This window comes from Microtus ochrogaster, unplaced genomic scaffold, assembly GCF_000317375.1.
Source record: "Microtus ochrogaster isolate Prairie Vole_2 unplaced genomic scaffold, MicOch1.0 UNK49, whole genome shotgun sequence".
Classification (NCBI taxonomy): domain Eukaryota; kingdom Metazoa; phylum Chordata; class Mammalia; order Rodentia; family Cricetidae; genus Microtus; species Microtus ochrogaster.
In genome coordinates, this window is record NW_004949147.1 from 1,550,520 (window position 1) to 1,575,936 (window position 25,417).

At 43.7% G+C, this 25,417-nt stretch overlaps 1 protein-coding gene across 1 annotated transcript in view; it reads right to left on the bottom strand.

The window, feature by feature from the left end:
* Positions 1-25,417, bottom strand: part of Rec114 (REC114 meiotic recombination protein) — a 132,104-nt gene that overhangs the window by 39,048 nt on the left and 67,639 nt on the right. The window lies entirely within an intron of this gene.

Consider the following 25,417-nt stretch of genomic DNA (forward strand, 5'->3'; position numbering starts at 1 on the left):
GAACTCACAGAGATCCGCCTGCCTCTGCCTCCCGAGTGCTGGGATTAAAGGCGTGCGCCACCATCGCCCGGCTCCAAAAGCTATTTCTATAGGAACCTTAGTGGAGTTAACTATTGAGACAAGCAGTTTAAGTACACACAGCAGGACCTCAGAATATGCTACAGACATATTTAATTTGAAAACTTATACAGACTGTTGAACTAATTTATAGAAAAATTTAAACAATTATATACATGAAGATTACTACAAACAGTGAATACCAGGTCACTCACAAACATATGTAGGCCATTTACTGTTATTTTAATAGCTGTGCAAGGCTAACTCAGATGAAAAGAGAAATGAAGACGAATAGCAAGAGTTTCCCAGGCGGAGAAAGGGGGTGCTGTTTGCACAGACGGCAAATACAAATGTCAAAAGGAACAGAGGGAGAAGGCATGGGCAAGGAGAAGAAGGTGGCAGCCTGAGCAGAAAGCAAGACGCAAGTTCAATACTGCAGGTGTGCCAGCTGCCCAACAGGAAGAGCTAAGAGGACCCAGCCGGGGCTACAGAGAGACCCTGTGTAAAACACAAATCTAGGTAACACAAGGTCCAGGGTTTTGTTTTGAAACGTAAACTAAAACAGAGGCAAATGGATTGTCCGTGTTTATGCCCCCGTCCAAGTGTTCACACAGCGTAATCGATGCTGTAGTAAGTTAAAAGTAACGTAAAACCATTCCAAGCCTGCCCAGTGTGAAAACTGCGCTCTTCTCTGTCCAAACTCTGACCAAATACACTCCTGAGGGAAACCCGAAATAACTTATTTCTGAAGAAGCAAGCAAAGGCACGTCTGTGACTGCTCCTAGGCAGCCGCAAAGGAAAGGAAGCAACTGCTGGCTGCAGGCAAAAGGCAGGGCTGGGGTTCTTGCCAAGCAAGCCCGGAGAAGGAACACTGGCAGCGGGCAGGATAGCACTCCCTAATGGCCAAAGATAAGATGGTGTCTGGACAATCCACTGTACGGATGAAAATCTACATCAACATCACACTACCCACAAAGATAGATCCCAAGAGGATTAGAGACAGATGTTAAAACATAGAAACATGGAAATATTTCTACAGAACAATCTCTTAATAAGATATGAAGGCAGGAAGAGGACTGGAGAGGTGGCTCAGCAATTAAGAGCACCTGCTGCTCTTGCAGAGGACCCAGGTTGAGTTCCCAGAACCCACATGGGGGCTCACAACTATCTGTCACTCAAGTTCCTTCCGGTCTCTGTGGGCATCAGATATACACGCGGTACACATAAACATATGCAGGCAAAACATTCAAACACATAAAATAAAAATAGAGCTTTAAAAAAAAAACCCATGGGGGCTGGAGAGATGGCTCAGAGGGTAAGAGCACTGGCTGCTCTTCCAGAGGTCCCGAGTTCAATTCCCAGCAACCACATGGTGGCTCACAACCATCTGAAATGAGACCTGGTGTCTTCCTTGCCAGCAGTACATTGGATGCTTAATAAATAAATCTTTAAAAAAATTACAGAGATGCTAAAAAATTAAAAAAGAAAACCAAAAAAACCCCATGATGAACGTAATTGACAAATCCAACTACAGACAAAATGAACACTTATATAATATGAAAGTTACCATAAACTAAATGAAAAGCCAGTTGCAGGCTGGGAAAAGGAAGAAGCTAGCAGAATGGGTACAGAACGAAGACAGAACAAAACACAATCCAAAGGTAAGGAGACCTGGACTACCAAGATGAAAAGATGCCAAAGATCATTATTATCAGAAAAACCAAGTGGAAAAAGATGACATTCCATTTACCACCCGCCCAACACTGCAGCAGGGCCTTGAGCTCCTAGGAAAGCCCACCCACCCACATTCCCGGATAGCTATTGGATGATTCTGAATGAACCCAAGACATGATGCATCACTTCATATTTGTTCACATCTCCCCTCCGTCCCTTTCTGCCCTCTTCCCTGTGTGGGTATGTGCACATGTGCATGTGTGCCTGTGAACGGACATTTTAGTTATATCTGTAAAGGAAAACAGTCAGAAAGTCAGACTTATTAAGGAGAATTTATACACAGTAAAATTCACCTTCATGTACAGTTCTGAGTTTGACAAACTACAGCTGTGCACCAAAACAGTCAAGACAACATGCTCATCATCTCTCCAAATTACTTGCTCAGACCCTGTAATCAACCTCCACCCTGCTCCTCCCTGCTGCCAGTCACCTGTCTCTTCTGCCCTTCTAGTTTCCCCCTTTCCAGAATGTAAGGCAGATGGAACAGCGCCCTCCATACTAAGAGTCTGGCTTCTTTTACTTGCAAATGTGAGTGGGATTGACCCGTGCAGCCGGTATCAGTAATCCCCAGATACTGAGAACAGCAAGGTGGGGCTGCTGTTCTCTATCCCTTCACTGGCTTACAGATTTGAGGGGATAACACAACCACAGCCAGCCTTTGAGAAGTAACGCTTGTGTGAAAATACATTTTGATTTCTTTTGAATAAATATCTAAGAGTCTTTCCACCTAAGAGCATTATTTAACTTTAAAAGAAATTGCCAGACTTTCTGCCAAAGTAGCCATACTATTTTGTGTTCCTAACAGTGAAAGTGTAAGAGTTGAACTAACTGCATCCTTGCAGTTAGTAAGATTGGAGTTCTGTCTAATCCTGACCACTTTAAAGCTCTGTAGTGGCGAAATTCAGTAGCACTGAAACACACTGACCAACATTAATGAATGTCGAAGCTGGGTGGTAGATGAGATGGCCTTTCTTTTCACCTTATGTTTTTTTTTTCCTGTTTGAAATAATTTTATAGCCAAATATCTTCAGCCTTTAAATCTGTTTTTGTAGTTCTTTCTAAATGGCTTTAAAAAGTCATTTAACTTCAATCTCAGTCAGTACATGCCTTCTCTACAGATCATCAGTCATGAATGGTTTGGGGAGGTAACTGTATTCTGGCTAGGATTTCACAAAGTCATACCATTTCAAATATTGATGCCATGATAAAATTTTAACTAATAAAATTTAGCCAAATGAAATCTAAAGCTAATTAGAATGATAAGGTGAGGCTACTGCAGAAATTTAATCTTCAGGCTGGACATTTTTATTCTCTTCCACGGGACTTGCTATTTAATGCCACGGAGGATGCGAGGTGTGCGAGCGTTTCATTCTGCACAACCTAAATCTCTGACTCTCCTTGCTAAGACCTTCACCCTCAGAGCTATGCTTCTGGCAGATCCTGTAAGTCTCTCAGATCTTGTGAATATTTACAAAAGAGTACGCATTTAATATACTATAAACCACATCAGCAATAAGAATATAATCTTGTTATTTCACAAGAAAGCAAACTTGACATATACAGCTCTCATCACAGAGCTGCCTCTTAGGCCCTGCTTTCTGCAGAACACAACTTGAGACCAGCTGTGAATTTTTCTTTTTCTTTTGTGACTGCCAGCTCACAAATAATGAAACAGAAACTTATTAATTATGAAAGCTCGGCCTTAACTTAGGCTTATTATAAACTAGTTCATATAACTTTTATTAATCCATATTTTTCATTCTACGTCCTTCCATGTAGCTTGTTACCTTACCTCTGCATCCTCTGCTTCCTCTGCATCTTGCTGGTTGACCCTCCTTTGTTCCTCCCAGAATTCTCTCTGCCCGGCTACATTCTCCTGCCTAGCTACTGGCTGCTCAGCTTTTTATTACACCAATCACAAAAATACATCTTCACACAGTGCACAGATATCCCACAACACAGCTGTCTCTCCTCAACAGTAAAACTGGCAAAGACCCTTGAGATAAAGTCTCCCTGCCATTAAAGACCTTCCTATGAATTAATTATGCTTTTCCCACCCTTCCTTCAACAGAAGGAAACTTAGGATAAAGTGCACCTTATCCTAAATTGTACTATGAGTTTCTAGATGGCACATACAAACAAACCCGTTTCCTTCAAGCTCTAGTTAATAGTGACTTACTCAGCTTGCATAATATATCGCCATGAATACATTACAGAAAGACAAAGCTTACCAATGCAAATTTGGGGCTGTCTTTTTTTTTTTTATTATTTTCAATTTTTCAAGACAGGGTTTCTCTGTGTAGCTTTGGAGCCTGTCCTGGAACTCTCTCTGTAGACCAGGCTGGCCTTGAACTCACAGAGATCCACCTGCCTCTCCCTCTACCTCCCGCCCGACTGGGGCTGTCTTCTTGCTTGAAACAGTTAATTTGTTTTCCACAGCATCACACGGATGCACTTGTCTAGTGTATTGATTTTCACGGGTACCTGCATGGATATGGAACACAAACAGATATGCTGGCACACACAGACATTCACAAGCACGCATGCATGCACAGACACATGCACGCACACACACAGACACACACACACACACTACACATGAAACTAAAAGCATTACTTTAAAATGACACAAAATGAAGGCAGAAATTCTAGGCTTTCATACTGCTTAAAAATTACAACCTCAGGTGGTGGTGGCACACCTCTAAACCCAGCACTTGGGAGGCAGAGGCAGAGGCACATCTCTCTGAGTTTGAGGCAGCTTGGTCTACAAATCAAGTTCCAGGACAGTCAGGGCTGACAGAGAAACCCTGCCTTGAAAAACAAAACCAACAACAGCAACAACAACAAAAAACCAAACAGAAACAAAAATACTTCAGTATGTCAATTGATAACATTTCATGCACATGTATTTAACTATTGTCCAAATAGAGAAGGAACATTATGTTATGACCTCAACCACCCCACCTAACCTACTGCCCATACATCCTACAACCACAGAGATAAGTCCTGTTTTCATTGTTGTTTTAGTTTGAGCTTTGCTTCTTAAGACTTATTATTTTAGGTATACAGGAACTTTGTCTGCACGTATGCCTGCAGACCAGAAGAGGTCACCAGATTGGGAGCATCATGTGGGTGCTGGGAAATAAACTCAGGACCTCTGGAAGAGCAGCCAGTGCTCTTAATCGCTGAGCCATCTTTCCAACCCTGGTCTGAGTTTTTAAGGTAAGATATCACTCTGTAGCCCAAGTTGGCTTCATTCTCAGGAACCTCCTGCCTCCGTCTCTGAGTACTGGGATGATAGGTTTGTACCGCCACGCTTCAGTTCTACTTTTCTTGTGACAATGTCCTTCTGCTCCCTGCTCACACGTGCACACACACACAGACACACACACACCTCCCTCATATAGCCACACTTCTTTCTACACTTGTATGTCTAGTTTCTCTGGGAAAATGTTTATGTAATCTTTTGCATGTATTCTTGGGAAGCAAAGAGAAAAGGGTAAAGCAAGATGGAGATGGGTTTTCATTTTCCTACTTATTAGACACACTGTCCATGTCAGGTACAGAGAAGGCCAGGAGAAAGCATTCTGTTACAGCACTTACAACCCAGAGAAGCGGACAGCTAAGTGACTCATGGCATCCAAGAAGAGGACTGGCATGGTGCTAAGGATAACACCGCAAAGGGGTGGGTCTGCTTAGTGAAGCCTTCAGTTGAAGACTAATTTGAAGAAGAAAAAAGTCCAGTTGAAAGATTTGCTAAAAATGTTGAGACTTAGCAACCGGGTGAGGAGTTCATAAGGGGTCATATCGCTATCTATATTCCTGTGTACGCTTGAGAGAACTTTGATAAAAAAGGTTTTTTAGACATTAAATTGTGTCTTAAAGAAGCTATCAGCAATACAATAGAGTGCCAGGCAGAGAAACACTGGAAGCAAAGATGAGAAGGCGACTTGCAGTTTCTGGGGAGCCTCGCGCCCCACTGGGAGGAGGCAGGGTTTAGACTGGTACAAAGAGCATCAGGCCACAGAGGGCCCTCCCTCCACACCTTGTCCTACAGCAACTGGAAGCCACGAAAGAAAGGGTAAGCACGAACATGATCTGATCATACTGCATTTTCCAGTGGTTACTCGGACATCAGTACACAAGAGGTTAGAGACTAGGGAAGCGACCAGAGGACAGTCATTGCCATGGACAGGACACAGTGAGGGCCTAAACTGCGCTATTGGTAATGGAGATGAGGGGACAAGCCAGTGCCACAAACACTTAGTTTCAATATGATTAATTAAAAACTATGTTGTTCTTTGTCAACCAAACTAGAAGATTTAGCAAGAAAAGCTATATTAGACATCAAATAGAAAAACCAAGTTTTGGTGCATAGATACTTGATTTTGTTTTGTAGAATATTCACTGGATTCCACAGCAATCAAAAATGTTCTTCATAATGCTTGCCCTTCATAATTTGTCGGGCCCAAGTGAATAAAAATTCATCTTAATTAATTCAGCAGTGTAAACACCTCCTAGTGGTTTCATGAAAGTACCCACGCACCTGCTGTTGTCACCATGAGAGTTTAGGTACCTGGCAGACCAGTGATGTGGTGGATGGGGTGGAGGGGTGGGGCTCACCTGAGCACCACACAGCGGATAAGTCAACAGCCCAAAGACAAGAAAGCATGCAGTCCCAAATAAACCAAAAGCTAAACTGAACCCCGCGTCTCAAGCTCTCGGAGCATTTCCTGCAGACTGGACATCGCAGAGGATTTGACAAATCCTCACCAGGGACATCTATCCTCAAGATTACTAGCGCACAATGGCTCCCTTGTAACAGCTTGAGAGCCTTCTCTTAGCTTTTATACACACATCCAACATCGAGGCAAATGACTTTCTAATCCTTTAATGTATTAGGGAACAAAATAGCCCATATCCATTCATGTAATAATTTCCTGTGATCTCTTGGGTTTTTTCTTTTCACACACTGGTTTCATGCCTTTATTTGGTCATATTTATCAACATGAAAATTTTTAAAAATCCACACTACAGTGTGAAAGCTGTTTCTTCAGTTAGAAATGTTGAACAAGGTAGAGACTCATTTACTCTCCTTGGATATTTGAGGTTCCTGTCTCATCACTGACAACTGCTGAAGTCGGGAAACGTTGTTAGGATTTGCCACCCCTGGTGCTCAGGCAGGTCGACCTACTTAGCAGCTTAAGCGACTATTTTTTGCCTGATTGTTGTGGCAGGAAGAAATAAAACCTTCTTCGCCAAAGACAGGCAGAAGAAGAAAACAACCCAACTTAAATTACAAATTTAGTGTTCAATAGATCCTCTAACTATCTACAGCAAACAGGATGGAGACACAAATGATCTTAGTCACAAGGATGTGTGTATTGATTCAGAAACTTAATGAGAAAAAGTCATATCAAGGACTTCTACAGTGTTGTCACAGGTACCTAAAAAGGCTCTCGAGCCAAACTGGAAAAAAAATGCAAAGAATGAAAACATTCACAACACCATATGGCTTTGTGTGCTTCACAAATCCTTAATAAAGCACGCCTGTTTAAGAGGCAGGGCCAGTCACGTTTGGGGGCCTAGGATATGGCTCAGTGAAGGGCCTCCCAAGCAAGCATCAAGAGTTCAAACACTGAGTGTGGAGGTGTGCATCAATCACAGAAGCTTGTTGCCAGTCAGCCTCGCCAAACACATGAGCCCTAAAGTAAGGGGCCCTGTCTCAAAGACAAGGTGGGGAGAGATGAGGGAAGACCCCTGACATCAACCTCTGGTTTCCTGCATATGCACCAAGCATATATTCACACGCACATACAGCACATCATCCACAAGACAGATTTTTAAAAACTGTATTTTCATAAGCCACATTTGGTTTGGCAATTTGTTTTTATATGAAATAAGGGAGTTTTCAAAATTAACATTCAAAGAAATTGATAGCTACATGGCAGTCTTGGGAATGCAGGCATTTACAGTAAAACATAAGGATGTGTGCGCTCCATTGTTGTGACTTGGGCTTCCTTCTGCCTTTACATCTGGTTCTTTCATCTTGGCCCTCTCTCTTAGTCAGGGTTTCTATCGCTGCACCCAAATCCCATGACCAGAAAGCAAGTTGGGGAGGAAAGAGTTTATTTGGCTTACAATTCTAGATCATAGTCCGCTATTGGAGGAAGTCAGAACAGGAACTCGAGCAGAGCAGGAACCCTGGAGGCAGAAGCTGATGCAGAGGCCAATGGAAGGCTGCTGCTTACTGGCTTGCTTCATATGGCTTGCTCAGCCTGCACTCTTATAGAACCCAGGACCACCCACCATGAGTTGTGCCCTCCTCTATTGCTCACTAACTGAGAAAATGCCTTAGAGCTGGATCTCACGGGGACATTTCCTCAGCTGAGACTCCTTCCTCTATGATGACTCTAGCTTGTGTCAGGTTGACACACAGAAACAGCCGTTCAGCCCCATGGGAAAGTATACGGAAGGCCTGGAGAGACTCCGTTCTCTGTCCAGTCACAGATGTAACAGAGTGGAGGGGTGGGCTCAGCTGAGCACCACACAGCAGCTAAGTCAACAGCGAAAGACAAGAAAACATGAAGTCCCAAACAAACCAAAAGCCAAACTGAACCCCGCGTCTCAAGCTCACTCAGAGCAGACTGGACATCTCAGAGGATTTGATGTCTGGGCCTGAGGAGACTCAGCTCTCTGTTCACTCACGGATGATCAGTGACCAAACATCAGCAGTATTAATTAATGTTGTGTGACATTTATTCCTTAAAATTCTACCATACAAGTAGCAGAACACATGCACTGCTCATTGTACCACCGATACAACAGAGAACAGCTCAATATTTTGCCTAAAGTTGAATTTCATGACAACTGAGAAGTTCAAGAACTTTGCTATTTCCATTCATAACATGGTATTAGGGTCAAACAATCATAATGAAGGATAAACTGAACTGGCAAAGAGACTATCCATGAGTCTATGCTCACATCAAGTAAATGGATACAGAAGGAATTCAGACCTTTTCCAGCAGAATCTTGATTTTTAAAATATAAAAAGAAAAACAGGAACAGAAGACAGTTTGTCAAAGCAGCAGAACAAAACTTCTATAAGCCAAAAAAAAAAAAAAAATCAATGGATGCTAAAATTAGTGAGCAAGAGAATATTGAGAAGGCTGTGAGATGGCTCAGCAGGCAAAGTGCTCGCCAAGCAAGCCTGACAACCTGAATTCAGTGCCCACGACCCGTCGTGGACGGAGAGAAGCCACTCTCAAAAGCCAGTCTCTGATCTCCACATGTGCATGATGACACTGTCTCACACAAGTGACACATATGCACACACGTATCACCACCACCAAATAAATAAACGAGATGAAAGGAGGGAAAATAAGATTTGTATCTCGCAGATTTCCTCCTCAGAAGATACAAATTGTGATGGGAGATAAAACAGCTATAGAATGGAGGAAGATAGTAGATGCCACCTTAGCTAAGTGACCAAGGTCAGTGGCACCAACAAGGCGTGCCAGTATGCCCTGAGATGAGGAACCAGGAAAGGCTGAGCAGCTCTTTACTATTCAGAGGTTTTCAACAGCACATCTGGATAGGGCTCTTTGAAAGTGTCAAGGTCACAAAAAGCAAAGACCAAGCAACTGTCACGGACTGGGAGAGCCGAAGAGACCATAAAAATGAAATGAATGCATATGTGCATGAACATCACGTCAATGCACTCACTCCATGGATCATCTGATAGCCAATGCTACTCCGATCCTAAACCTGACAACAGATAATGAAGCAATGCTTAGCTCTGAGCGACGTCTGTGGATTAGTTACCATGGGCAGCACCTGCGTATTCAGCCACCCACAGCCAAGGTGAACTTCCCACTTCAGCTAACCTCACCTAATCATTTCACAGGTATGCCCAGAGGCTCCTCTCAATTCTAGATCAACCTTAGCCACCTCAGACAGCTTTCCTACAATAACATGCTTCACTATTTTAAGATAATCCAGATAAAACTAATCTTGCTGGACCCGATGCACAGTTGAATACCATGGGAGGTGAGACTCCTATTTAAAAATGTGTGTTTTTTTTTTTAAATACAAAACGATCCCAAATGCTAATAGAAGCAGGACTCTAGAACCCTGCCAGGGTACTATAAAATAAACTTCCCATGCCGTCTAGTTTGATAAGAACGAAAAGGGCATAAATTAATCCAAGAATTATATTGTTATAGTCAAAAACAGTATGAGAAACATGGAAACATTTTTAAAAGATGTATTTTATTTTTAATTATGTATAGCATATGTGTCTGTAAGTGGTCTGTGCATGTGAGTGCAGGTATCTGAAAAAGGACATCAGATCCCTGAGAGCTGGAGTGACAGGCTATTGTGACAGCAGGACACAGGTTCTAGGAACCACACTTGGGTCCTCTGCAAGAGCACCAAGTGCTCTTACCACAGAACCATCAGCCCCACGGTTAACGTCTAAAGAAGGGCACTGCACAGCATCTTTAAAGCTCCAATATTTAGGATGTTTTGTTTTGGATTACGACATAAATGGAATGATGACTAGTAAGTGACAGGCTACTGCACACTTCAGGAAACATAAATCAAATAGAATGTAGCCTCAAAAGAGGCAGTTTTCTGTACGAGCCACAAACTTGGCTTGTAAACTAAGTAAGAGCTCTAAAACAAAGACACAAACATTGGCAAGGATGTTTGACTCCAGTATAGCAGTAGATGAAAAAGGAAAAGGAATGTCAAGTGTCAGAACCACCCCCTTCTAAAGCAGCATCGCAAAGTTACAGCTCATTTTAGGGAGACAAAAAAAAAAAAAATGAAACAGCCAATATCAGTGTCTTCCCATCCTTAAGATTTTCACACTAAACACGAAGTATAAAAAACTGTAGTCCCTAAGAAAAGGAGAACCAGAAGTACATACAAAGGTCAAGACGTGAGTGCTACAGAACACGCAACCACGGTTTTTAAAGTAGAGTGTGGAGATAAGGCCCTGAGCTCCTTATCAGAGCCATAACCCATCAGTGAAGCTAGATATAGACACTTTCTCTCCACAGAACACTTAGCAAAGCAAGGTGTGGGTCAAAGATCACCATTCAGCTACCCAATTAGAGTGCCTCCGTTTCCTGATTACGGGGATTATTCACATCCCCATAAATGTTCTTGATTTATATTTGATCATATACATACTCTAGCCCACTCACACTAGATTGCCCATTTAAATTAACAAGTCATCCAAGATACCGTGAGTTACTACGCCTCACAGAATGTTGTACAACTTTTAACTGTTACCCTACAATGGGAAAATTAATACTTAAAGTTACTTTAAGGACAAGGGAGACAGCACAGTTGGTAGTGATTGCTGCACAGACATGGGACACCAGCTTGTCCTTGGCCTCACATAAAAAACAAAGAGGGGTGCGACAGCATAATCTGAATCCTGGTGCTGGGGAAGGGAAGGACAGCTACCTGCCTGGTTTACCAGTCGGCCTGCTGGGCCTACTTGAGAATTCTAGGCCAGCGAGAGGTCCTGACAGAGACTCCTGAGGAGTGACACTTGAGGTGGTCCTTTGGCCTCCACACATACAAACGCCCTGAGTGTGCACATGCAACTACACAGATGAGCAAAAAGTATTTTAGTTAAAAAGAAAAAAAAGGAAAAACAATCTAAATCTTAAAGGGTGGGGGAATTAGACCAGTCAGTAAAGTGTTTGCCAAGCAAGCATGAGATTGGGAGTTTGCTTTGGATCTCCAGCCCCAGGTAAAAGTTAGGCACAGAGGAATGTAGCACGAATAATAAAAATCCAGAGACGAATATTGGGATTCAAGCTGAAGGTCAGAAAAGCAAAGCAGACAACCACTGGAGAGACCTTTTACCTCGACCAAATCTTCAAACTGAAAGGGTGAGACCCTGTCTCCATGAATCCTCAGACTCCTCACTCCAGTGAGTTCCTGTCTCTTCCCCTTTACATTCCTCTCTCTGCCCAGCCTTATCGTTCCTGGCTCCACCTCCCTAGTGCTGGGATTACATGTGTGAGTCACCACCACCTGGATCTGTTCCTGGATCAACCTTGCTGTAGCCCAGGGTAGCCTTGAACTCACAGAGTTCTGTCTGTCTCGGTCTCCTGAGTCCTGGGATTAAAGGTGTGTGCCACCTCTCCCTGACTTTTAGAGGCTTAGTTTTGCATTATGGTCCCAGGCAAGCTTTATTTATTAAAATACAAATAAAATATCACTACAGAGGAGTGCCTCTAACTGTAGTAGGTGAAGGTGAAGACTGATTTCTAGAGCTTGCTGGCCTGCCAATTGAGAAACACACACACACACACTACAACACAGGGCACAGGGCAAAAAGGCACCTTAGACGGTATTTCTCCTAACAAAATTAATGTGCTAAAACAAATGTAAAATAGGAAAAATGACATCAGTGCTAGGAACCAAAGTCTTTCGTGTGACAGAACTATTGAGGAAGTTATGGAAGTCATGGTAAGATAAAGCTAGATACAGAAAAGATGTCCAGAGTTGACTAGTGACTTGGTCTTGGTAATGTGAGGAGATGCTGGCAGGGACACTGGTAAGAAGAGCTAGGGAAGGGGCTTGGGAAAAGTAAGGAGCTCCCCATTTGCAATGACAGTTACCTGTAGTGTCACTGTCTATCATGAACATTTGAAACAACTGTGTCCTAGGATGTTCAGAATCCAAGATATCAGAAAGAGTCTATGTGGCTGGGTGCACACCTTTGATCCCCACACTCCAGAGGCAGAGGCAGGCAGATCTCTGAGTTAGAGGCCAGCCTGGTCTACACAGAGAGATCCAGGACAGCCAAGACTACACAGAGAAACCCTGTCTTGAACAAAAATAAGTCTATGTTAGAAACAATGGGCAGACGAGAAACATGGATAAAGATCTACAGTGTGCAGCTGGCTTCATTGTTGGAAAATATTCTTTACAGAAGGAATAAGACAAAATTCTCTGCTATGACAGGCTCTCAGTCCATTCTTCAGAGGATTTGGGCTGGGGAGGAACATAAATTTATATTAGAAAAGTCTCTTTTGATATTCGAAAGGAAAATCTCTTAGTGTCTAAGGGCAGTGAGGTTACTGCTGATGAACTTGCCCACAGGTTTCTCTAGCAATGATGGATGAGGTGAGGAGGAACGGGGAGGGAAAAGAGCTGCACGCAAGAGCACCAAGAGGAGGAGAGGAAAATGCAGAACCATCGTGGGTTTGCACTGAGAGTCTGCAGCAGAAGCGGAAGTGGAAGAGGAAACAGTCACACTTTGTCATTTTATTTCTTCTTCCAGTGCTGAGGACCAAATCCAGGGCCGTGTGTCTGCTTGGCCCTCACTCTTACCACTGGGCTAACCTGCTAAAGGAACAGCTTTTTAAAGCCATGGAAGCACATCAGATCTTGAGCAACAGAGTAAGGCTAGCTGAGAAGAGAGAAAAGCAAGCTGGGAGAATTAGGGAAAAAGCTAGCAGAAGTAAAAACTGTAACAAACATAACCTGATAGAAAAATTACTGGAAGATTTCACACAGAAAAGGGTATTTTGATGGTCTATCGACATCAGAAGTGTTTGTCCAGCTCCCATCCTGGTCTGTCTTCTGTGGTTATAACAGGACAGCTGAGATCAGTAGTGCACACGAGCAGAAGTCTGTGTGGACACACGACAGATGCTGGGGAGCACAAGGGCGGGGGCTGGGATTTTCTTGGTTTCGCTCTGTGGCAGAAACGTGAGGAGGTCACACTCGCTTTACAATCACACCTGTGGGAACTGATACTCCCTGCGAGAGCAACTAAGCCGGGAGGGCATTAATCCATCAACTGGAGTTCTACCGCAAGACCTGAACACCTTCCCTGATGCTCTGTACCTGAAGTTTTCAAGGTGAAAGCCTGGGCTCCAGAAGCCAGACTAAGCCAGGCTCAGTCACCGTCCCCAGTATGCCAACTCTTTGGCACTGTGTATGTGAAAAGCAGACAGGAGATATATTCCATATAGCCATGCTGGAAAGAGGTACAAATCCCGAGGATCCAGCGGCCCTGCATCTATCCTTACGGAAGTGCCATGGGGTTTAGGTTAAACAGTAGGACTGGGGGAAGGAGTCGAGCTGTCCGAGTGTGGTCTAGCGGGACATCACCTCTGTCTGGCTCTACAGGGCGGTCTGAAGAAGTCCTAAGCACTCGGGCCCTCAGGAGACAGCTTCAATATCTGGGTGCAGCCTCCCCATCATGGACAACTGTCCTCATCTGGGATGTTCTACTGTTCTTGGAGTCCAAGGTGACTTTGATAGGTTTAAAGTAACACCTTGTCCCTGAGCCTCTTCAGTCCTGAAGAGGAATGAGACCAGTTTGATAAAAACTCCATAGTGATCAACAGTAGTGTGTGTGTGTGTATGTGTGTTTGTAGGCAAACAGGTAGAAGAGAAGCAGAAATGTCAGGCTCTTAGCCTTACTTTCTCCTTGTGGATCCAAGTGAAGAGTCAATACTTTTTAGTACAAGTAGCTTCTATTAAATATCTGTTTCAGGTCTACCTCATGACTCTGCTGCACTAAGGACCAAGTCTCAATGTGTGCTTTGGTGGGGACAAGCCAGATTCCAACAACAGAGGCCGTACTGTTTGGCTAAGATAAAAATCACAGCCATAAGGAGGAACCACAACATAGCTACCAAAATGGCTAAACGGAAAACAGAAACTTTCAGGGATGGATTGCCAAGAATATGGAGAACTCTCCCCGTGACTCACAGGAATGTACACTAGGCACAATACTTGGGGAGGTTCTTCAGCAGTATCTACCAACGCTGAAAACAAGTATGTCCACCACCTTGGCAGATGGTAACCCTGGAGTTTGCCAGATCCACGCATCTCAAAGGATGCTCACACCTGCTGGCCTGCCCTCAGTATTCTTTAAAATTTTTACTTGTTACTTGTGTATGTGTGTGTAGTGTATGTGTGTGTATGTGTATGTGTGTAGTGTGTGTGTAGTGTGTGTGTATATGTGTGTGTAGTGTGTGTGTGTGTAGTGTATGTGTGTGTGTAGTGTGTGTGTGTATGTGTGTGTAGTGTGTGTGTAGTGTGTGTGTGTGTGTGTGTGTGTGTGTGTGTGTACCACAGCATTCACGTGGGGGATGGAAGATGACTTTTAGGAGTTGGTCCTCACCTTTCACCTTGCTGTGGCAAAGTCTTTTTTTGCGGTTTCTGTTGCCACATCACTGTGTATTACAGGCTAGTTGGCCAGCAAGCTTTGGGGCCGATTGTCCTCTTTGCCTCCTACCTCGCTAAAGGAGTGCTGGGATTACAGATGTGTAATCCAGCTGCTCTCACCCATTTTATTCTATACGGGAATCTTGCCTGCATGTATGTGTGTGCACCGTGTGCTCACAGAGGTCAGATGAGGGCATCTGGAACTGGAGTTACAGACAGTTGTGAGCTGCCATGTGGGTGCTAGGAATCGAACCCTGGCTCTTTGCAAGATCAGTCAGTGCGCTTAACCACTGAGAAATCTCTAAAGTCCTCACATCCAGCTTTTTATGTAGGTTCCAGGTTAGAACTTGGTTAGTGGTTTTACCTGAGAGCCAGCTCAGCCCACATCAGCATTTCAACAACTGTCCCGAGTATTTGCTAGGATCTATAGGGCAGCCATTTCACTCTAGAGTCAGCCTGGTTAGTATCAAGAAAACAACACATAACCAAAGACACATGCTGAAATGTTTATAATAGTGTTACTTGATAGTTAAAGACTAGTGATTACCCAAACCCCAGCAACGGAAAGGGCCAACACTGTGACAGAGTCAGAATACAGAGTCAACTGCATACATCAATTTAGACGAGCCCCGTCGAGGGTGGAAACTCAGACACAGCCGAGTCCTGTACTAGCCACTGCACATAAAGTACAAACACAAGGAAAGCTAATCTTCGCTTAAGAGCCACAGAGATGCAGCTGTCACCGACTGGGAGACGGAATTAGTAAGGCTAGCCAGCATCCCCGTGAACACTGTGCTTCATCAGCCACCCAAGAAAAGAGAATTAAACCACAATGGTGTGGCACGGGCAGCAGAAAAGTACAACTACAAAGATTGACACTATCATTTAAGTAAGCATGCCTGGTGAGAGAGCAAAATCCTCCAATCCCTTTAAAAACAGTTCAGTTAAATACTCATTTAATATTTGATCTGGTAACCCTACACTTAGGCATTACCCAAGAGAAATTAAGGTAACACATGAGAATTTGTATATAAATGTTCTCAGTAGCTTTTATTCATAATTGTCCCAAATTAGAAATATTCCAAATACCCACCCACAGGAGAAGAGGGTAAACAAATGGTGGCTCACCGTAAAGTAAAATAAATAACAAGACACGTTCAACAAGGCAGTCACCTCACTTCTACCGAGACAGCTGCTTGAACTGAAAAAGGAACTTAATCCCAATTCCAGGGCACTGAGTGTACTTTCTTCTTCTACCCTAAAACGCCACAATCAGCATCTGGGAGTGCCACCAGCAAAGCCACCATCTTCATCACCAGTTTGGAAGGCGTGCTAGGAAGGCACATGAGAGACTGTGGTCTGAGGACAGCTGGGTGCTGGAGATTAGTGAATTCTCCTTGAGTTCACAGATTATACCCCTCCACTATGACTGGACTATGTGAATAACTTAATTCCAAAAATTTGTGCTAAATCTTCCTTCTTTAGAAAAGTCTCAGGCAGAGACAGGAGGATTTAAAAAGAAAAACTAATTGAATTAAAACAGCATTTGATGGCCACAGGGCTCACTCAAATAGGAACATAATAGTTCTTGACGGTAAACAGAGACATCGATTTCTTTTTGAAGAACATTAGCACTGGGAGGGAAATGTAGAAAGGAGCTGAAAACAAAACGCCACGAATTCCATCAGTTCTAGGATGAGTCGGGTTTCCCAAGCAAGCAGAATTAAAATTGCCCCAAAACTATTTCATCTCTAAGTTGAAGACAGATTTCACTTAAGCGAAGACAAACAAGGTGGGTCAGAGCTAACTGGAATAGAAGGAGTGGCTGGAAGCAGTGGCCAAAGCCTCGGGAAGTGATTTCCCACCGGCCAGAGTGTTGGCTTGAGACTCAGGCTTCACAGTTTCAGAGGTGAAGAGGGCAATGAACTCAGTGTGTTTTTAAATTTGGAGAAACAGCCCAAAGAAGTTGCAACTTATCCCATTTACTTATTTATTTTAGATTCATTTTTTCTTGTGTGTGAGTGGCTTGCCTGTTGGATGTGCACTGTGTATGTACCTGGTATCCAAAGAGGTCAGAGGAGGACGTCAAAAGTCTCTGAAACCGGAGTTATGAATGGTTGTGAGGCACCATGTGGGTGCTGGGAACTGAACCCAAGTCCTCTGTAAGAGCAACAGGTGATACCGAACCACTACACCTTCACTCTGGTCCCATACCCTACTTTTTTTTAAAAAAAAAAATGTTTATTTATTTATTATGTATACAATATTCTGTCTGTGTGTGTCTGCAGGCCAGAAGAGGGCACCAGACCTTATTACAGATGGTTGTGAGCCACCATGTGGTTGCTGGAAATTGAACTCAGGACCTTTGGAAGAGCAGGCAATGCTCTTAACCACTGAGCTATCTCTCCAGCCCCCATACCCTACTTTTTAGACACATGGGTTTGTGATGCAGGACAAGATGACAGCCCACTGAAGAGACTCTGCACCAGGCAGGGAGAAGCCATGCAGGACTGAGCAGACAGAGGTGAAGTGGGCAGCAGGGACAAGCTTTTTACTTAAGTGTGTCTGGGAAAGTACACAGCAACACACAGACCTCTGTTTCCAGAGTGCCACATTTACAAGGCTCTTGGTGCTCAGTCAATATACACTTTGTCCCTGCTGCGAGAGTAGACAGACGGAAGAGACCTAAGAACAAAGCGCTAATTCTCTGGGTGTGCCTGTGTTTCTGCACATACATGTGTGGACAGATCTTTAAAAGGTTCAACACAGAACCACCACGTGATTTAGTGTGTGAGAATGCTGCTGTGCCGAAAGTACCTGAGGGAAAAATTAACACAGGAGAGGTCCATTCCGATGCAGCTCAGTTTCGATCCACAGCGGCCTGGGGTTTTTGGATAAGTTCTATCCTTAAAAGGCACACGTCCAGTAACCTGCTTCCTCCAACCAAGCCCTACTTCCCACAGTGCCATAGCTCCCAATAGCTATTCAAAAATTTAAACCACCAATGACTTAGGTCATTGATGTGAGCCCTTATGAAGGCCAGAGCTCTCATGATGTAGTGACTTTGGCAATGCCAACAGACACAGGAGAGCGTACTTTATTAAGCTCCTACGTGTCTTTCAATCCAATCACACTGACGGTCAGGATTAAGCACCGCCTTCGGCAGTTCTTATGAGTGTGTGCTCCTACACCAACAGAGAGCAGAGTTTCAGAGAGCATGTCCACATGCCTGCAGCAAGCATTGCTCACGATAGGCAGAAGGTGGAAACAACCCAATGTCCAGACAGATGAATGTGTAAACACAATGGAGCCTTATCCAGCCTTCTATGACACACGCCACAACATGGATGGCCCTTAAAGACTGAAGTGAAATAAGTCCTCTCAAAAGGACAAAAATCTATGATTCCACTTACATGAAATAACCTTGAGTAATCAAATTCACAGACAGAAAGTACAGGGTACACACCACAGTGAGGGGCAGACAGAAAGTACAGGGTACATACCACAGTGAGGGGCAGGGAGGGGAAGTGACTAATTAATGGGTTCAGAATTGAAATTCTGCAAAGTGGATAGTTCTGGAGATGGATGGTGGTGTATTTACTGTCATTGATAGATACATGTAAAAATAGTTAAGACAGTAAATTTTATGTATAGTTATCACAATTAGAAAAAAAATATTAAGGCTCCAAATAGCCAAGAGAGAATCTGTCTGAAAGCATCTGAGGCCAAGTGTAAGGTGGAATGAAAACAGGCCTAAGATCTTAGTCTTCTTGCTATAGCAACCCTTTGGCATAAATGATGATAGAATGGCCCCGATAGATTATTGTCATAGCAGGAAGCATGGCGGCATGCAGGCAGACATGGTGCTGGAGAGGTACCTGAGAGTTCTACATCTGGATCCACAGGCAGTAGCAGAACTAACAGTGACACCCTTGTCGGGCTTGAGCTTCTGAGACCTCAAAGCCCACCCCCTCATGCCAGACCTCCTCCAATGAAGCCACACCTACTCCCATAAGGTCACACCTCTTAGCAGCGCCACTCCCTACAGACCTAAGGGGCCATTTTTATTCAACCACACAATAAATACCATACATTTCCATTCATGCCAACAACTAGATTTCATCCTAAGACAAATGTGACCAAAAATTTCCACAGATGCCCTGTCCCTACCTTTTATGAGAAAAATTCTAAAATTCTAAAACAATTTAGTTAGTAAGAAGGCAGAGGGTGTATAAACCTAGTATCAATCACCATAAAATTACAACTTAAATATATTATAATCTAATGTGTTTGGTATGTTATGTTTTTATTCTGTAGATATGTAAAAATACTATGAATAAAGTGACAAAAATTATTCCTTAAGGAATAAAATATTCTTTAAATATGAATTCTTAGCTTTACCACACTTATTACACACATATGTAATCTTTGAAAGTCAAATACTTCCATCATAAAGATTGATTTCAATAAGAACTGAATAGTTTATTATTTTTGTTTATTGAGACAGGGTCTCTCTGTGTAGCTATAGTTGTCTTAGAACTCACTATGTAGACCTCTTGTCTCCTCCCACCTTATATTCCTCTCTCTATTCAGCCATACCCCTTTCCTGTCTCTTCCTCCTAAATGCTGGGATTAAAGGTGTGTGACTCCCATGTACTGGGATTAAAGGTGTGAGCCACCACCATCTGGCTCTGTTTCTCTTTGAGACTTGATCAGTCTAGTGTAGCCCAGGGTGGCCTGGACCTCAGAGAGATCCGCCTGACTCTGCCTCCCTAGTGAGGGGGATTAAAGGTGTGTCCCATCACTCCCGGGCGTCTAGTGGTTTATATCTGCACTCTGATCTTCAGGCAAGCTTTATTTGTTAAAACACAAATAAACGATCACTACACATCTCTTTAGCCCTATAAGCAGAATCTTAAAAGGTTGAATTTAAACAGTGGCTCTTGCTGTCAGACTGAAGAAAGCAACATTATCAGTTCAAGTCCAGCCTGAGCTAAGAGTGGAAAAAAAAACAAAAGCAAGCAGACAAAAGACTGGGTTCTCAGAAGCAGAGAGTAGGTAGAGTCAGGCTCTATACAGGTAAGAACCTGTAGAAGTTCTATAGCATGGCGACCAGTTAGACACTTGCAATCTGCTAAGAGAACATATCTTTATGTATGTTACTGCGGATTTGCACATGCACGTGCACACCTCCATTACTCTCTAATTTTATTTTTTTGAAATAGGTCTCTCACTAACCCTGAATCTCATCATTTCAGCAAGGCTAGCTGGTTAGCCAGTGATAGGCTCTGCCAATCTCCACCTGCCAGTTCTGGGCTTACAGCACACAGGCATGCCTGCTTTTATATGGTGCTGGAGAATTGGCTCAGGTCCTCTTGCTTTCGTAGCAAGGGCTTTTGCCCATGAAGTCATCTTTTGAGGCCCGGAGAACAGGTTGAGATATGAGTGGGACCCATGTCTCTTCCTGAGACACTGGACAGGTTAGACATTGTCAGACACACGGTTAAACGCTGTAAAAACCAGTAGTAATGTTTAACAATAAGTTAGAAATGTTTCTTCTATGTTTTTTCCCTGTAAATAAGTAAACCCATTGCAAGCTATTGGTTTTCTTGCTGCTCCAGCTTCCTTGAAGAAAAGGACTGTCAGTGGAGCCGACTGGTGATATTTTGTTTGTGCTATAGCAAATAAAGCTTGCCTGAGGATCAGAGAGTGGAGCGAGTCACTAGTTAGCCATAGGGGCCAGGCAGTGGTGGCACACACCTTCAATCCCAGCAGAGTCAGAGGGATCTCTGTGAGATAAACGCCACCCTGGGCTACCCTCGATAGATCCAGTCTCAGAGAGAAACAGAGTCTGGTGGTCATGGCTCACGCCTTTAATTCCAGTAATTGGGAGTCACACGTCTATAACCCCAACACTAGGGAGGTGGAGACAGGAAAGGATATGGCTGGGTGGAGAGAGGAAAATAAGGCTTGATCTGATCTCCAAAATATATAAAGAACTCAAGAAACTAGACCGTAAAAGGCTAATCAACCCAATTATAAAATGGGGCACTGAGCTGAACAGAGAATTCTCAACGGAAGAACTTCAAATGGCCAAAAGACACTTAAGGTCATGCTCAACTTCCTTAGCGATCAGGGAAATGCAAATCAAGACAACTTTAAGATACCATCTCACACCTGTCAGAATGGCTAAAATGAAAAACACCAATGATAGCCTATGCTGGAGAGGGTGTGGAGAAAGGGGTACACTCATCCATTGCTGGTGGGAATGCAAACTCGTGCAACCACTTTGGAAAGCAGTGTGGCGGTTCCTCAGGAAATTCGGGATCAACCTACCCCTGGACCCAGCAATACCACTCTTGGGAATATACCCAAGAGAGGCCCTATCATACAACAAAAGTATTTGCTCAACTATGTTCATAGCAGCATTGTTTGTAATAGCCAGAACCTGGAAACAACCTAGATGCCCTTCAATGGAAGAATGGATGAAGAAAGTATGGAATATATACATATTAGAGTATTACTCAGCAGTAAAAAACAAGGAATTCTTGAAGTTTGCATACAAATGGATGGAAATAGAAAACACTATCCTGAGTGAGGTAAGCCAGACCCAAAAAGAGGAACATGGGATGTACTCACTCATATTTGGTTTCTAGTCATAAATAAAGGACAGTGAGCTTATAATTCGCGATCCTAGAGAAGCTAATTAGAAGGTGAATCCAAAGACAAACATATAGGCATCCTCCTGAATATTAACCTTCATCAAGCGATGAAAGGAGACAGAGACCCACATTGGAGCACCGGACAGAAATCTCAAGGTCCAAATCAGGAGCAGAAGGAGGGGGAGCACGAGCAAGGAACTCAGGACCGCGAGGGGTACACCCACACACTGAGACAATGGGGATGATCTTTCGGGAATTCACCAAGACCAGCTAGCCTGGGTCTGAAAAAGCATGGGATAAAACCGGACTTACATAGCAGACAATGAGGACTACTGAGAACTCAAGAACAATGGCAATGGGTTTTTGATCCTACTGCACATACTGGCTTTGGGGGAGCCTAGGCAGTTTGGATGCTCAATTTACTAAACCTGGATGGAGATGGGCGGTCCTTGGACTTCCCACAGGTCAGGGAACCCTGATTGCTCTTCAAGCTGATGAGGGAGAGGGACTTGATCGGGGGAGGGGGAGGGAAATGGGAGGCGGTGGCGGGGAGGAGGCAGAAATCCTTAATAAATAAATTTAAAAAAAAATAAAATAAAAAATAAAAATAGAAAATAAGGCTTGAGGAGACAGAAGCTCAGGGCATTCAGTCTGAGGACTTGTAGGGACAGGAGACCCCATTTGGTCTGAGGATCTCGTAGAGGTAAGAACTAGTGGTTGGCTGCTCTGTTTCTCTGATCTTTCAGCTTTTACCCCTAATATCTGACTCCAGATATTAGGTCTTAAGACCAATTATTATTAAGACCAATCAGAAATCACGCTCCAGTAGGACAGGTCAATCCACTCTTTATTCCAGAGCCAGTCATTTTGAGCATTTCAAGAATGCTTTGAGGAAGCTACATGACAATCACAGCTGCCTGCTCTAGCTTCTGAGGGTGCAGCCCAGCCATGGCTGTTTTAATAATCTTGCCCAGGTCCTAGCATGTAATAATTTCCACCCAAGTCAGAGGTGGAGCACCTCTCCCAGTGGCCCTGCACAGGGACTCTGTAACTGCTGCAAAACAAGCTGTTCAGCCATCTTGGTGAGCTGGCTGGCAGACAGCCTCCCTTGCTACCTTACGCAATTTTAGGTTCAAGAATCTTCTCTAAGTGGTCTTTCTTGCCTACTTTTCTGAAAAGGCTGAGGTAGTAAGATAAAAAGAAGTAGCAGCTGTGACTGTAGCAGAGGTAGTTGTGATGCCAAAGTGGTTGGCAGCCACGCTGCACAAGAAGTAGAAAAGACAGTTACGTGGCCAGCGACATCAGAGGTGAGGCCTCAAGGCCACAAGCTGTCGTGGGTAGTGGGAGCAGCAGCAGAATCCCAGTTCCTAGGTCCAGAAGCCACTGCCTAAAGCTTCCAGAGCCTAACACTTGCCCGGGACTAAGGGTCCTAGTACCAGAGACCTACACAAGAGCTCTAGCACTAGAGGGCGCCATCTGCTCCTGCTGCTCCTACCTGTAAGCGGCTCCTACTTGCTGCCACCAAACACTGGGTGATACAAAGGAAGGGCTCTTTATTTGTGCAAGATTTGTATTCCCATAGAATACCCCCCCCCAGCCAGCTGATTAGCAATTTTCAACACACACACACACACACACACACACACACACACACACACACACACACACACTGCACGGTTATGCACACGGAATCTCTAGCTATTATAAGTCCCTGCTGTGAGAAATTAAAGAAGATATAAATAAATGGAGAGTTAAAAAGTGCTCACGGGCTCACTCGACAGCAGCTAGTAAATTCTTCCCAAATTGATTTACAGATTGAAAGCAGCTCTGAACAAACCCAGCAGGCTTTCTGGTGGGAAAGCTCAATCCAAAATTCACATGGAAATGCGAATAACCACACAGTCAAAACAACTTTGAAAAAGAACAACACGGAGGAATTAAAAATATGATTGAAATCACGCAGTACTGTACCCTGTGCCGAATCATTGGAGGGCTAGAGCTCCTCGTACATCTCCTAGCAGGGGTTGTTTTGGATTTGGGAAGCTTGGTTTTGTAACTTCGGTGAAAAAGAAAAAAAAATCATTTCATATATGACAGCAAGATTTTAACAAGCCCTGTGAAATGACAGATGAACAGACAGCAAGCATGAGGTGGTGCCCTGCAGCTGAGGAAATCACGCTGCATTGACACCACCATTCAGCAAGAGCCATGACTGACAGGAAGAACTAGCCAGGTGTCTTCAGAGTAGCTGCAGAGCTAATCGCGTGCAGGTAGAGCTACACAGGCTGCGACTTTTCAAGGCGCCAAGAACGCAAAGCTAGCTTTGCAGAGCTCCTCACGCTCACTGATGATACCGTATTTCACGAAAGCGGAAAAAGTGAACCATACTAACACACACACGTGGGATCCTGCCATTGCATTATAACAGAACCTGGAAGGGAATATGCACAAGTTAAGGTCTTCACATACACCTGGCCTGCTTGCTTATTGTGTTTCTCCTTACTAGAGTGATTGATACTACACAGGGATGGGATTTTGCCCATGCTGTGTGCTCTGATATTTCCAGCTTCCAACAACAACAAAAAAGTAAACTAACTGCTGAATAATATTTGTTAAATGAATAAATTATACCCATGTAAATATTTGTGATGTGAATTTATGACATCTATATAGACACTATGCCCACAAAATAATGTAATAGTCTCACATAACCTTCTTTTTCTAAGACTGTTTCTTTGGTTAGATTTACATTGTTGTGGCGGTGCACGCCTTTAATTCCCAGCACTAGGGAGGCAGAGGCAGGAGGATCTCTGTGAATTCGAGGCCAGTCTGGTCTACAGAGCTAGTTCCAGGACAGCTAGGGCTGTTACACAGAGAAACCCTGTCTTGAAAAATCAGGAAAAAAGTTATCTTCTCTTTATTCATACTGTTTATACTACACAGGACCTGAACTTCCCAGCAGAGTGATAAGAGACTGGGTGATTTCCCTCCCTCTCTTTGCTCTCACTGGTCTCTAACGATGTAGACCAGCTTCAGGCTGTGCTCCAACCTACAGTAATTCTCCTGCCTCTGCCTCCTGAACACAGGAATCACACGCATGTGGCACTGTTTATGTCTTTATTTTACCATTTCCTAGAATGCATCCATCCTCAGAGTAGAAAGGACAAGGCTTCTTTAGAAAGCCACCATCCTGTAAACTAATTATAGCATGCTTTGCTCTCCTTCTGCTGTCTGACTCTGGTTTCTTCTCTATTGGAAAAGACTCCACAGTCTTCTCTACAAGTTAGCTTGTCTTCTACCAACCTTTCCAATTACAAATCCTTTATCATACTAGTTTGATGTGGGAGTGTCATATATCAATCTGTTGATTTCATTGGTTAAGTAATAAACTGCTTGGGCTCATAGGTTAAAACATAGGTGGGAGGAGTAAACAGAACAGAATACTGGGAGGAAGAGGAAGTGAGCTCTCAGACTCAACAGCTCTCCTCTCAGGGGCAGATGCCTCAGAGAGACGCCATGCCCCGCTCCCGGGCAGACACACGTGATGAAGCTCCGACCCAGGATGGACATAGGCTAGAATCTTCCCGGTAAGACCGGTGCTCATAGATTATTAGAGATGGGTTGATTGGGATATCAGAATTATCCAGTAAGGGCTAGAGCTAAAGGGCCAAGCAGTGTTTAAATGAATACAATTTGTGTGTTGTTATTTCGGGGCATAAGCTAGCAGGTGGCCCCGGGTGCTGGGGACGCAG